Source organism: Scyliorhinus torazame, chromosome 3 (assembly GCF_047496885.1).
Source record: "Scyliorhinus torazame isolate Kashiwa2021f chromosome 3, sScyTor2.1, whole genome shotgun sequence".
Classification (NCBI taxonomy): Eukaryota; Metazoa; Chordata; class Chondrichthyes; order Carcharhiniformes; family Scyliorhinidae; genus Scyliorhinus; species Scyliorhinus torazame.
In genome coordinates this window covers 264,733,346-264,747,999 of record NC_092709.1, presented here as the reverse complement: position 1 = coordinate 264,747,999, position 14,654 = coordinate 264,733,346, and positions in this window count along the sequence as shown.

Genomic DNA, 14,654 nt, shown 5'->3' with positions numbered 1-14,654 from the left:
TTCAATGCCAGGAGTATACGAAACAAGGTAGGGGAACTGGCAGCGTGGGTTGGTACCTGGGACTTCGATGTTGTGGCCATTTCGGAGACATGGATAGAGCAGGGACAGGAATGGATGTTGCAGGTTCCGGGGTTTAGGTGTTTTAGTAAGCTCAGAGAAGGAGGCAAAAGAGGGGGAGGTGTGGCGCTGCTCGTCAAGAGCAGTATTACGGTGGCGGAGAGGATGCTAGATGGGGACTCTTCTGCCGAGGTAGTATGGGCTGAAGTTAGAAACAGGAAAGGAGAGGTCACCCTGTTGGGAGTTTTTTATAGGCCTCCTAATAGTTCTAGGGATGTAGAGGAAAGGATGGCGAAGATGATTCTGGATATGAGCGAAAGTAACAGGGTAGTTATTATGGGAGATTTTAACTTTCCAAATATTGACTGGAAAAGATATAGTTCGAGTACAATAGATGGGTCGTTTTTTGTACAGTGTGTGCAGGAGGGTTTCCTGAAACAATATGTTGACAGGCCAACAAGAGGCGAGGCCACGTTGGATTTGGTTTTGGGTAATGAACCAGGCCAGGTGTTGGATTTGGAGGTAGGAGAGCACTTTGGGAACAGTGACCACAATTCGGTGACGTTTACGTTAATGATGGAAAGGGATAAGTATACACCGCAGGGCAAGAGTTATAGCTGGGGGAAGGGCAATTATGATGCCATTAGACGTGACTTGGGGGGGGATAAGGTGGAGAAGTAGGCTGCAAGTGTTGGGCACACTGGATAAGTGGGGCTTGTTCAAGGATCAGCTACTGCGTGTTCTTGATAAGTATGTACCGGTCAGACAGGGAGGAAGGCGTCGAGCGAGGGAACCGTGGTTTACCAAGGAAGTGGAATCTCTTGTTAAGAGGAAGAAGGAGGCCTATGTGAAGATGAAGTGTGAAGTTTCGGTTGGGGCGATGGATAGTTACAAGGTAGCGAGGAAGGATCTAAAGAGAGAGCTAAGACGAGCAAGGAGGGGACATGAGAAGTATTTGGCAGGAAGGATCAAGGAAAACCCAAAAGCTTTCTATAGGTATGTCAGGAATAAGCGAATGACTAGGGAAAGAGTAGGACCAGTCAAGGACAGGGATGGGAAATTGTGTGTGGAGTCTGAAGAGATAGGCGAGATACTAAATGAATATTTTTCGTCAGTATTCACTCAGGAAAAAGATAATGTTGTGGAGGAGAATGCTGAGCCCCAGGCTAATAGAATAGATGGCATTGAGGTACGTAGGGAAGAGGTGTTGGCAATTCTGGACAGGCTGAAAATAGATAAGTCCCCGGGACCTGATGGGATTTATCCTAGGATTCTATGGGAGGCCAGGGAAGAGATTGCTGGACCTTTGGCTTTGATTTTTATGTCATCATTGGCTACAGGAATAGTGCCAGAGGACTGGAGGACAGCAAATGTGGTCCCTTTGTTCAAAAAGGGGAGCAGAGACAACCCCGGCAACTATAGGCTGGTGAGCCTCACGTCTGTAGTGGGTAAAGTCTTGGAGGGGATTATAAGAGACAAGATTTATAATCATCTAGATAGGAATAATATGATCAGGGATAGTCAGCATGGCTTTGTGAAGGGTAGGTCATGCCTCACAAACCTTATTGAGTTCTTTGAGAAGGTGACTGAACAGGTAGACGAGGGTAGAGCAGTTGATGTGGTGTATATGGATTTCAGCAAAGCGTTTGATAAGGTTCCCCACGGTAGGCTATTGCAAAAAATACGGAGGCTGGGGATTGAGGGTGATTTAGAGATGTGGATCAGAAATTGGCTAGCTGAAAGAAGACAGAGGGTGGTGGTTGATGGGAAATGTTCAGAATGGAGTACAGTCACAAGTGGAGTACCACAAGGATCTGTTCTGGGGCCGTTGCTGTTTGTCATTTTTATCAATGACCTAGAGGAAGGCGCAGAAGGGTGGGTGAGTAAATTTGCAGACGATACTAAAGTCGGTGGTGTTGTCGATAGTGTGGAAGGATGTAGCAGATTACAGAGGGATATAGATAAGCTGCAGAGCTTGGCCGAGAGGTGGCAAATGGAGTTTAATGTAGAGAAGTGTGAGGTGATTCACTTTGGAAGGAATAACAGGAATGCGGAATATTTGGCTAATGGTAAAGTTCTTGAAAGTGTGGATGAGCAGAGGGATCTAGGTGTCCATGTACATAGATCCCTGAAAGTTGCCACCCAGGTTGATAGGGTTGTGAAGAAGGCCTATGGAGTGTTGGCCTTTATTGGTAGAGGGATTGAGTTCCGGAGTCGGGAGGTCATGTTGCAGCTGTACAGAACTCTGGTACGGCCGCATTTGGAGTATTGCGTACAGTTCTGGTCACCGCATTATAGGAAGGACGTGGAGGCTTTGGAGCGGGTGCAGAGGAGATTTACCAGGATGTTGCCTGGTATGGAGGGAAAATCTTATGAGGAAAGGCTGATGGACTTGAGGTTGTTTTCGTTGGAGAGAAGAAGGTTAAGAGGAGACTTAATAGAGGCATACAAAATGATCAGGGGGTTGGATAGGGTGGACAGTGAGAGCCTTCTCCCGCGGATGGATATGGCTGGCACGAGGGGACATAACTTTAAACTGAGGGGTAATAGATATAGGACAGAGGTCAGAGGTAGGTTCTTTACGCAAAGAGTAGTGAGGCCGTGGAATGCCCTACCTGCTACAGTGGTGAACTCGCCAACATTGAGGGCATTTAAAAGTTTATTGGATAAACATATGGATGATAATGGCATAGTGTAGGTTGGATGGCTTTTGTTTCGGTGCAACATCGTGGGCCGAAGGGCCTGTACTGCGCTGTATTGTTCTATGTTCTATGTTCTATGTTACAGTTAAATAAAGGTAACTACAGGGGCATGATGGAGGAACTGACGAAAACCGACTGGGTGCAGAGCCTAGTGGGAAAGACAGTAGAACAGCAATGGCAGAAGTTCCTGGGAGTAATTGAGGACACAGTACAGAGGTTCATCCCAAAGAAAAGAAAGGTTATCAGAGGGGGGATTAGGCAGCCATGGCTGACAAAGGAAGTCAGGGAATGCATCAAAGCAAAAGAGAAAGCCTATAATGTGGCAAAGAGTAGTGGGAAGTCAGAAGCTTGGGAAGGCTACAAAAACAAATAGAGGATAACAAAGAGAGAAATAAGGAAAGAGAGGATCAAATATGAAGGTAGGCTAGCCAGTAACATTAGGAATGATAGTAAAAGTTTCTTCAAATACATTAAAAACAAACGGGAGGCAAAAGTAGACATTGGGCCGCTCCAAAATGACGCTGGTAATCTAGTGATGGGAGACAAGGAAATAGCTGAGGAACTAAATAAGAACTTTGCGTCAGTCTTCACAGTAGAAGACATGAGTAATATCCCAACAATTCCGGAGAGTCAGGGGGCAGAGCTGAATATGGTAGCCATCACAAAGGAGAAAGTGCTAGAGAAACGAAGAGGTCTAAAAATTGATAAATCTCCGGGCCCAGATAGGCTACATCCTAGAGTTCTAAAGGAGATAGCTGAAGAAATAGTGGAGGTGTTAGTTATGATCTTTCAAAAGTCACTGGAGTCAGGGAAAGTCCCAGAGGATTGGAAAATCGCTGTTATAACCCCCCTGTTCAAGAAGGGAACAAGGAAAAAGATGGAAAATTATAGGCCAATTAGCCTAACCTCGGTTGTTGACAAGATTCTAGAATCCATTGTTAAAGATGAGGGGCGTCATTCTCTGACCCCCCGCCGGGTCGGAGAATGGCCGTTGGCCGCCGTGAATCCCACCCCCCGCCCCCGCCGAAGTCTCCGGTACCGGAGATTGGGCGGGGGCGGGAATCGGGCCACGCCGGTTGGCGGGACCCCCCGCTCAATTCTCCGGCCCGGATGGGCCGAAGTCCCGCCCAGAAATTGCCTGTCCCGCCGGCGTAAATCAAACCTGGTATTTACCGGCGGGACCAGGCGGCGTGGGCGGGCTCCGGGGTCCTTGGGGGGGGGGGGGCGGGGGGCGATCTGACCCCGGGGGGTGCCCCCACAGTGGCCTCGCCTGCGATCGGGGCCCACCGATCCGCGGGCGGGCCTGTGCCGTGGGGGCACTCTTTCCCTTCCGTCTCCGCCACGGCCTCCACCATGGCGGAGGCGGAAGAGACTCTCCCCACTGCGCATGCGCGGGAAACTTTCAGCGGCCGCTGACGCTCCCGCGCATGCGCCGGGAAACTGTCAGCAGCCGCTGACGCTCCCGCGCATGCGCCGCATTTCCGCGCCAGCTGGCGGGGCAACAAACGCCATTTCCGCCAGCTGGCGGGGCGGAAGTCCCTCCGGCGTCGGCCTAGCCCCTCAATGTTGGGGAGCATTCCGCACCTTTGGGCCGGCATGATGCCCGTCTGATTGGCGCCGCCTTTGGCGCCAGTCGGCGGACATCGCGCCGTTGGGGGAGAATTTCGCCCGAGATTTCTAAATTCTTGGAAGTGCAGGGTCGGATTAACACAAGTCAGCATGGATTTAGTAAGGGGAGGTCGTGCCTGACAAACCTGTTAGAGTTCTTTGAAGAGATAACAAATAGGTTAGACCAAGGAGAGCCAATGGATGTTATCTCTCTTGACTTCCAAAAGGCCTTTGATAAGGTGCCTCACGGGAGACTGCTGAGTAAAATAAGGGCCCATGGTATTCGAGGCAAGGTACTAACATGGATTTACGATTGGCTGTCAGGCAGAAGGCAGAGAGTTGGGATAAAAGGTTATTTTTCGGAATGGCAACCGGTGACGAGTGGTGTCCCGCAGGGTTCAGTGTTGGGGCCACAGCTGTTCTCTTTATATATTCACGATCTAGATGACGGGACTGGGGGCATTCTGGCTAAGTTTGCCAATGATACAAAGATAGGTGGAGGGGCAGGTAGTATGGAGGAGGTGGGGAGGCTGCAGAAAGATTTAGACAGTTTAGGAGAGTGGTCCAAGAAATGGCTGATGAAATTCAACGTGGGCAAGTGCGAGGTCTTGCACTTTGGAAAAAAGAATAGAGGCATGGACTATTTTCTAAACGGTGACAAAATTCATAATGCTGAAATGCAAAGGGACTTGGGAGTCCTAGTCCAGGATTCTCTAAAGGTAAACTTGCAGGTTGAGTCCGTAATTAAGAAAGCAAATGCAATGTTGTCATTTATCTCAAGAGGCTTGGAATATAAAAGCAGGGATGTACTTCTGAAGCTTAATAAAGCATTAGTTAGGCCCCTTTTAGAATACTGTGAGCTATTTTGGGCCCCACACCTCAGGAAGAACATACTGGCACTGGAGCGGGTCCAGCGGAGATTCACACGGATGATCCCAGGAATGGTAGGCCTAACATACGATGAACGTCTGAGGATCCTGGGATTATATTCATTGGAGTTTATGAGGTTGAGGGGAGATCTAATAGAAACTTACAAGATAATGAATGGCTTAGATAGGGTGGACGTAGAGAAGTTGTTTCCATTAGCAGGGGAGACTAGGACCCCGGGGCACAGCCTTAGAATAAAATGGAGTCACTTTAGAACAGAGATGAGGAGAAATTTCTTCAGCCAGAGAGTGGTGGGTCTGTGGAATTCATTGCCACAGAGGGCGGTGGAGGCCGGGACGTTGAGTGTCTTTAAGACAGAAGTTGATAAATTCTTGATTTCTCAAGGAATTAAGGGCTATGGTGAGAGAGCGGGTAAATGGAGTTGAAATCAGCCATGATTGAATGGTGGAGTGGACTCGATGGGCCGAATGGCCTTACTTCCACTCCTATGTCTTATGGTGTGGAACATGGCTCTACGTTTCTGCTCGGCGATTCTGCGTTGTCGCGTGTCCTGAAGACCGCCTTGGAGAACGCTTTCAATATCAACAGTTATAAGTTTCACACCTTTTAAAAATTATTCTGCTTTTCTGTTCTAACATCCATTGTGTTCTTCCATCACATTTCTCTACATTATAATCCAGCTGACATCTTGATGCTCACTTATCTAACCTGTCTGTATCTCTTTGCAACCTCTCTGTCCTTCCCACAGCTGACCTTTCCACATGGTTTGTTATCATCAGCAAACCTGGATACATGAGTCTCTGTCTCTTCTTCTAACCCAGCACTGACCCTTGCAGCACTCCACTATTCATTGCTTGTCAGCTTGAAAAACCCCATTTGTACTGTCTGTTTTCTCTCCGTTAACCAATCCTCTGTCCATACTAATTTTTTTACCCCTCACTCCACGTGTCCTTATTTTGCCTATTAACCTTTTTTGTGACACCATATCAAACGTCTTTTGGAAATCCAGGTATATTACATCTACTTTATCTACCTTACTAGTATACCCTCAAAAAATCTAACAAATTTGTCAAACTGGATTTCCCTTTCGGAAAACCATGTTGACTTCTAATCACACCCTGTTTTTTTTCTAAGTGCATTGTTAAGACTTCCTCAAAAACAGAGTTCAGCATTTTCCCAACAACTAATGTTAGGCTATGTGGCCTGGAGATCATGGGCGAAATTCTCCTACCCGCCCCGCCACATTTCTGCGCCGACCGGTCGGCGGGAGTCTCCGTAACACCGGCCGGTCAATGGGGTTTCCCATTGTGGGGCAGCCCCACGCCGTCGGGAAACCCCCGGGCGCCGGCAGAACGGAGACTCCCGCCGGCGGAGAATGACGCCCCATATTTTTTCTCTCCCTCCTTCTTTCAAAAGTGGTGTGACATTTGCCAACCTCCACTCAAGTAGGACCATTCCTGAGTCTAAGGAATTTTGAAAAATCATAACTAGCACATCCACGATCTCCACAGCTATCTCTTTCGGAACCCTAGCGCATAGGCCACTGGATAGCCGGGATTTGTCAGATTTTAGTTCCTTAAGTTTCTCCGACACTTTATCTCTGCTGATATTGATTTCCCTAATATCCTCACCCTTTTTAGCCCAAATGTTGTCATCTATTTCCGTGAGGGAACCTGCATCTTTTACTGTGAAGATCGACACAAGATCTATGTTTAATGGCTCTGCCACTTCCTCATTCAGCATTATTTCCTGTCTCTGTTACTCAGGGATCAACATTTACTTCAGTTACTCTGTCCCTTTTTTATAAGCTGTTACAATCTATTTCTGGCTGGTTTAACCTCATACTCTATTTTTTTCCCTTTTTATCTTCTTTTTGGTAGCCCTCTGCTGGTTCCTAAAACACTCCCAGTCCTCACACTTACTATTGTTCTTTTGCAACATTGTATGTCTCCTCTTTTAATCCTCTCCTTAACTGCCTGAGTGAGGCACGGGTGGGTCCTTCTTTTTTTGTTAGAAAATATTTTATTGAGGCATTTATATTTTTACCATTTTAAACAACAGAGAGATCCAACACACGCAAAAACCCCACAAACAAAATCCCGTACCTGCAGGTACTGGAACCTGTTCCCACCCGGCAACTCAAACTGCTCCTCCAGGCTCGGGAAACCCTCCTCAATGAAGAGATCCCCAAATCTCTCAATCCCTGCCCGCTGCCACCTCCTGAAGCCACCGTCCATCCCCCCCCCCGGAGTGAATTGGTGATTATCACAAATCGGTGATCACACCGATGCACCCTCCAGTCTCATGTGCTGCCTCCATTGTCCCCACTCTCAGGGCTGCCACTACCACTGGGCTTGTGGAGTACCGAGCCGAGAATGGCAGAGGTGCCGTTAACAGAGCCTTCAGCGTCGTACCCTTGCAAGTTGCCGCCTCCACTCGCTCCCAAACCGACCCCTCCCTCACTACCCATTTCCTGACCATCGATATATTAGCTGCCCAGTAGTAATTAATAAACTTCGGAAGAGCCAAGTGCCCCTCCCCGCGCACCCGCTCAAAAAGGACCTTCTTCACCCTCGGGACTTTCCCAGACCATATAAAACCCGAGATTGCCGTATTCATCTTTCTAAAAAATGCCATCGGAGTGAAGATTGGAAGACTCTGAAACACAAACAGCAATCTTGGGAGGACAGTCTGTACCCTCCCCGCCAGTGACAGCCGGAGCACGTCCCACCTACAGAAGTCCCCTTTCATTTGCTCAATAAACCTGCCCAAATTTAGTTCATGAAGTTGACCCCAGTCCCTTGCTACTTGAATCCCCAGGTACCTAAAACTCCCTCAGTCGCCTCTCCTGCCCCCTTGCCTGGATCGCAAAAACCTAATTCTTGCCCATATTCAGTTTGTAACCTGAGAACCGATTAAATTTCTCCAATATCTCCAATATCCCCATATTTCCTGCAATTCCCTCCAACTAGTCTGTTGTATAAAGGAGCAAATTGTCCGCATAGAGCGAGGCCCTATGTTCCACCCCCCCCCCCCCCCCCCCCCCCCTCACTATCCCCCGCCAAATGTTCGATGCTCTCAGCGCCATTGCCAAAGGCTCTATGGCCCGGGCATCAGTAGTGAGGAGAGTGGACACCCCTGTCACGTCCCCGACACAGACTAAAATATTCTGATCAAACCCAGTTTGTCCTTACATTCGCCACCGGTGTCTGATATAGCAACCGGACTCAATCCACAAATCCCTGCTCAAACCCAAACCTTCCCAGGACATCCCACAAATATTTCTACTCCACCCGATCAAAGACCTTTTCTGCATCCATGGCCACCACCACTTCGATCTCGCGCCCCTCCGCAGGCATCATTATCACATTTAGGAGCCGCCTAATGTTGGACGTCAGATGTCGTTCCTTAACAAATCCCGTCTGGACCGTCCCTATTACCCCCAGAACACAATCCTCTATACATGTGGCCAAGATCTTTGCCAGCAATTTCGCATCCACATTTAGCAGGGAGATTGCCCTATACGAACCACAGCTCTCCGGATTCTTATCCTGCTTTAGATAAGGGAATTCGATGCCTGCGATAATGTTGGGGGGAGCACTCCCAGCTCATTGGACTCATTAAAAGCCTTTACCAGGAACTGCCCCAACAGCCCGGAAAACGTTTTATAAAACTCAACCGGGTATCCGTCTGGTCCCGGGTCTTTACCCTATTGCATCGTCCCCAACCCGTCAATAACCTCACCAAGCCCAATTGGGGCTCCCAAAACTCCTCATCTATCCTCGGGAACTCCAGCCCCCCCCCAGAAGTCGCTTCATACCCTCCTCCCCGGCTGGGGGTTCCGATTTATAAAACTCCAGAAATACATCATTCACCCCCGCCGGATCCAGAATCACCTTCCCCCCTGTATCCCTCAATTACCGAATCTCTCTCACCGCCTCCTGTTTCCTCAGCTGGTGCGCCAGCATCCTGCTGGCTTTTTCCCGATATTCGCACATCGCCCCCTTTACCCTCCTCAGCTGTCCCTCCGCCTTACCTGTGGACAGGAGCCCAAATTCCAGCTGCAGTCTCTGACGCTCCTTCAAAAGCCCGTTATCCGGAGACTCCGCGTACCTCCGGTCCACCTGTAAAATGTCGCTTACCAAACTGTCCAACTCAGTCCGCTCAGCCTTCTCCTTATGGGCCCGAATTGAAATGAATTCCCCCCGAATAACCGCCTTCAATGCCTCCAAAACCACCCCCGCCGAAACCTCACCCGTGTCATTGATCCTAATATATCCCCAAATTGCCTCCCTCACCTCTCACATGCCTCCTCCTCTTCCTCCGCTAACAGCCCCACATCCAACCTCCATTGCGGGGGCTGAGCCTGACTTGCAAGTCCACCCAGTGCGGGGTGTGGTCTGACACCACTAATGCTGAATATTCAGCATCCACCACCTCAGCCAGCAGCGTCTAATCCACAATGAAAAAGTCTATCCAGGAATACAGCTTATGCACATGGGAGTAGAACGAAAACTCCTTACTCCTCGGTCTCCCACGACCCCCCCGATGTGCTCCATGAACCTATGGAGCTCCTTTACCGCAGCTGATACCTTCTCAGACCTAGAGCTTGACCAGTCCAGCCTTGGATCCAGGACAATATTGAAATCTCCCCCCATAATCAGTTGATGTGAATCCAGGTCTGGGATCTTCCCCAGTACCCATCTAACAAACTCAACGCCATCCGAGTTCGGGGCATATATATTTACTAATTCCAAGGCCATTCCTTCCAGCTTCCCACTAACCATAACATATCTACCCCACGGGTCTGCTTCTATATTCCCATCTCGAATGCCACCTGCTTATTACCCAAGATCGCCACCCCCCTCATTTTAAAGTCTAACCCCGAATGGAACACATGTCCAACCCACCCCTTCCCTTAACCTAATCTGATTCCCCACCTTCAGATGTGTCTCCTGCAACATGGTCACGTCCACCTTCAGTTGCCTCAAATGCGTGAACACACAACCCCTTTTGACTGGCCCATTCATTCCTCAAATGTTCCATGTGACCAGCCGGGAGCACCCGCCACCCACCCCTGCTGATCAACCTTAACCTCTCCTAGGCCAGTCTGCGGCCAATGCCCCGCACCTTCCCTGGCCCGCCCTCAGACAACTATCGTCATCAACTCTTCTCCTCCTCTACTTTGAAAGTCCCCTGCCCGTCAGCAGTAAAATTCCCCCCCCCCCCCCCACTCCCACTCCCCCTCCCATCCCCCCCCTCACATCGATCTTCAGCTCACCCCCCACTTTGCTTCTAGCCCGCCCAGCTAGCTTGGCAGCCCTTTCCCATGGCGCCTAGCATCCTGCCCCCCACTGATTCCCCTCACCCCGCCCTTAGTGCAAACAGTCAAAACAAAGGCAAGAAGTAAAAACATACAAACAATCCCTCCCAAGGTCCAAACACAGAGACCCACCCCCATCCCTTAACAAAGCACTGTAAACCGGCCTAACCCCAAACAGAGCCGTAAAAACAGAAAGAAACCCAAACAACAAAAAAACAAAGATTTTCACAGCATGGTTCAGTTCTCCTCAATTAAAGTTCAAGGTCTTCCTTCTCCTGCCAATCCATTCTCCTTCCGCTGCCTCCTCCGCCGAGTCAAAGTACAGCTCCCGGCCCCATAGATCACCCATAGGCGAGCCAGGTACAGTAAACCAAACTTAACACCCTTCTTGTACAGGGCCGACTTGATCTTATTAAAGCTAGTCCTCCTCTTTCGTGAGCTCTGCTCCCAGGTCTTGGTACACCCAATTCTCGACGCCTTCCCAAATGCATTGCCTCGACTGCCTGACCCACCTCATGATGCGTTCCTTGTCCAGGAATCGATGCAATCGTACCACCATCGCCCTTGGCGGCTCGCCCCCCTGGATCTTGCGCTTCAGTGCCCTGTGGGCCCGATCCACCGCCAACGGCCGGTCAAACACACCTTCCCCAAGCAGCTTCTCCATCACCATCCCAACATACTCACCCGCATCCGATCCTTCAATTCCGTCCAGCAGACCCACGATCCGGATGTTCTGCCTCCGAGAACGGTTCTCCAGGTCCTCCCATTTCTCCAGCAGTCACTTCTGCTGGTCACGCATCAGCCTAATGTCTGCTGCCATCGAGGTAGACTGTTCCTCATGCTCCCCTGCCTGCTCCTCCGACCTCTTGATCGCCTGTCCCTGGGCTGCCAGTCTCGTCTCCACGCGGTCAACCACCGACTTCATCGAGTCCACTGCTTGGGCCAGGTCCTCCGAACTTTCCTTCCGCTGCTGGGTGAAGTTCTCATTCAGGAAGCTCACCAACTGGTCCATCGACCACTGAGCCGACAGGGCCGGGCCCTGCCCGCCCGCCCGCTATCTCCGTTCCTCACTCGCTTCAACCAACTGGTTCACTTTTTTCCGGGCACTTCTGGACCGCAGCTCCATAAACTAGAGGTCACTCTCTTCTACTCTCACTTCTGCACCTTTTTCCTACAAAATTCCTGCGACAAACCGGCATAAAGGCCAAAAAAAGACCACCATGAGCAGGAGCTGCCAAATATGTGACCACTCACTCCATGGCCGCCACCGGAAGTTCCAGATAGGTCCTTGCTGAGTTTTTGTTCTTCAATGGAATGCATTTTTGTAGGATATTTTGAATTGTTTCTTCAAATGTTTCCCACTGTTCATTTACCTCCACACCTTTTAATCTATTTACTCAATTAATCTTAGCCAGTATTCTCTTCAAACCTATATAATTTCCTTTCGGTGATTGGAAAATGTCACTTCCAAACTTAACATGGAATTGAATGGTATTTTTTTTTTAATTTAGAATATCCAATTCATTTTTTCCAATTAAGGGGCAATTTAGCGTGGCCAATTCACCTCGGCTGCACATCTTTGGGTTGTAGGGGTGAAACCCACGCAGACATGGGGAGAATGTGCAAACTCCACACGGACAGTGACCCAGAGCCGGGATCGAACCTGGGACTTCAGTGCCATGAGGCAGCAGGGCTAACCCACTGCGCCACCGTGCTGCCCTCATTGAATGGTATTATGATCACTATTTCCCAGCAGCTATTTATGACTACTAATTAATCCTGCTTAATTACACAATATGATATCTAAGACAGCTTTATCCATAGTCGGTTCCACCACCTACTGCTCCGAGAAAATATCACAAACACATTCTACAAACCCATCTTGAGACAGAGGATGTGATTCTCTGGAAAGATTTCTAAGTGTAGTAGCGAGTGGAACTGCCATGAGCTTCCCGGCGCTTGGTCCGCTGAGGCCGGCAATGCAATTCAATGTTAATTGGTCCACTTAACGAGGTCCCACGCCGCAAATGATGGCTCGCCGGGACCGCGTTCACCAACCCAACCTCACTAACAAGGTCAAACAGCACTTAAACAGCACTTGCACAGCTGACCCCACTCAGCTCACAGCCATGGCGCTGAGACGACCGGTCCCAAGGTTTGGAGGCGTGGACCTGGGGAGACTCAGGCCAGGAGGGATCTCCTGTTCCCCAGGTTCCTGGATGGTGAGCCACAGGGCAGCCGGTGCTGCCTGGGACAAAGTGGCAGCGGCCGTCAGCTCGGGAAGCGTGACCAAGAGGACTGGCCTCCTGTGCCGTAAGAAGGTCAATGACCTGCACCGGGCAGTACGAGTGAACTGACCCCCCACACCGCCAATGTGACCAGCCCCCAACCCTCTATTTTCCCCACATCGCACCCATCACACCCCTTTCTTCACCACTCCCCCCCCCCCCCCCCCCCCCCCCCCCCGCCCCCATCCAGAGAATCACCACGCTCTGTCTCAAGATGGGTTTGTAGAATGTGTTTGTGACATTTTCTTGGAGCAGTAGGTGGTGGAACCGACTATGGATAAAGCTATCTTAGATATCATATTGTGTGATTAAGCAGTGTTAATTAGTAGTCATAGTAAACCATGCTTGTGGCTAACGATGCCCCTTGTGTCTCCGCAGGAGAAGCTCTCCCACAATCGTCGGGAGATGGCCCAGATTGGTGGAGGGATGCCAGACATAAGAATATTCATGACCTTTGAGGAATAGGCCCTGGAGGTTACGGGGTGGCCAAGGGCAGCGTGGTCACAAATGCGGAGGTGGGCACAAGCTGCAGAGGTGAGGATCCACTGGGCCCGACCCAGATGGACTGTCCCACGTGAGTTGTTATTGCCATACTGAATGACCCAGCCCTCCTACTGACCACGTGTTCATTCTCCTTCATCCGGGGTGGTCCCTTCCCCTGCCTCCCATGAGACCACCTCGGAGGAGAGCTGCAAGGATGCCACAGGCGACGCATTACAGCTGTCATCTCCATGCTCCACCAGCTCAGAGATATGCACCTCGGTGGGCAACATTAGTGGACAGGAGGGCAGCATGTGGCGCAGTGGATAGCACTGGGACTGCGGCACTGAGGACCCAGGTTCGAATCCCGGCCCTGGGTCACCGTCCGTGTGGAGTTTGCACATTCTCCCTGTGTCTGCGTGGGTTTCACCCCCACAACCCAAAGATGTGCAGGTTAGGTGGATTGGCCACGCTAAATTGCCCCTTAATTGGAAAAAGAAATAATTGGGTACTCAAAATATATTTTAAAAAACATTAATGTACAGGATTCTGGGGCACAATCTGGGGAGCACCACACAGTCACTGATGTACACCAAGTAGAGGCAGTAATCCCCAGGCGAGACAGTAGCCGGAGGGCTGATGGATTCCAGGACCCAGCTGCAACCCAGCCAGATGCTGAGCATCTGGTTCAGGGTTACCCGGGGCTGATGGTGATGTTAGGAAGCAGCCGGGACATCCAGAGGGAGATGCCAGCGACACTACAGTAGATCCATAGCCGCTTGGAGGCTACAGACACAGGAGATGGTGCCAGCAATGCGTGGCACTGAGGCCATCACTGCAAGCGTGACGATGTAGTGTAGAACCTGGTGCACAACGTCAGCAGCATGAGTGAAGGTGTCCAAGGTGTTGCGCAGTCGGTGATAGCCATGGCTGAGGGCCACAGCAAAATGTCTGACTGTCTGGAAGACGTGACCCAGTACCGGGCTGACTTTGATAAGATTCTGCGGGACATGACCTGCTCTCAGGTGGGAATGGCCGAGGCGCTGCAGAGCTTGTCCCAGTTGCAGGTGGGCATTCCCGACTCACTGCAGAACCTGGCCCAATCACTGCGGTGCGACACCATGGTGCAGGCAATGGGGAGCCACCAGGGTTGGCAGGGCCAGATCCTGCAGGGGAAGCCGGGGCTCACTCCAGCTGTCCCGCCTAGGGTGAACCCCAGGGCCCTATAGGCACCGACCAGGATGAGGGAGCGCAGGGTGGTAACCCCGACCCATCCTAAGGACTGGCGAAGGTGGCCACCAGCCCCCC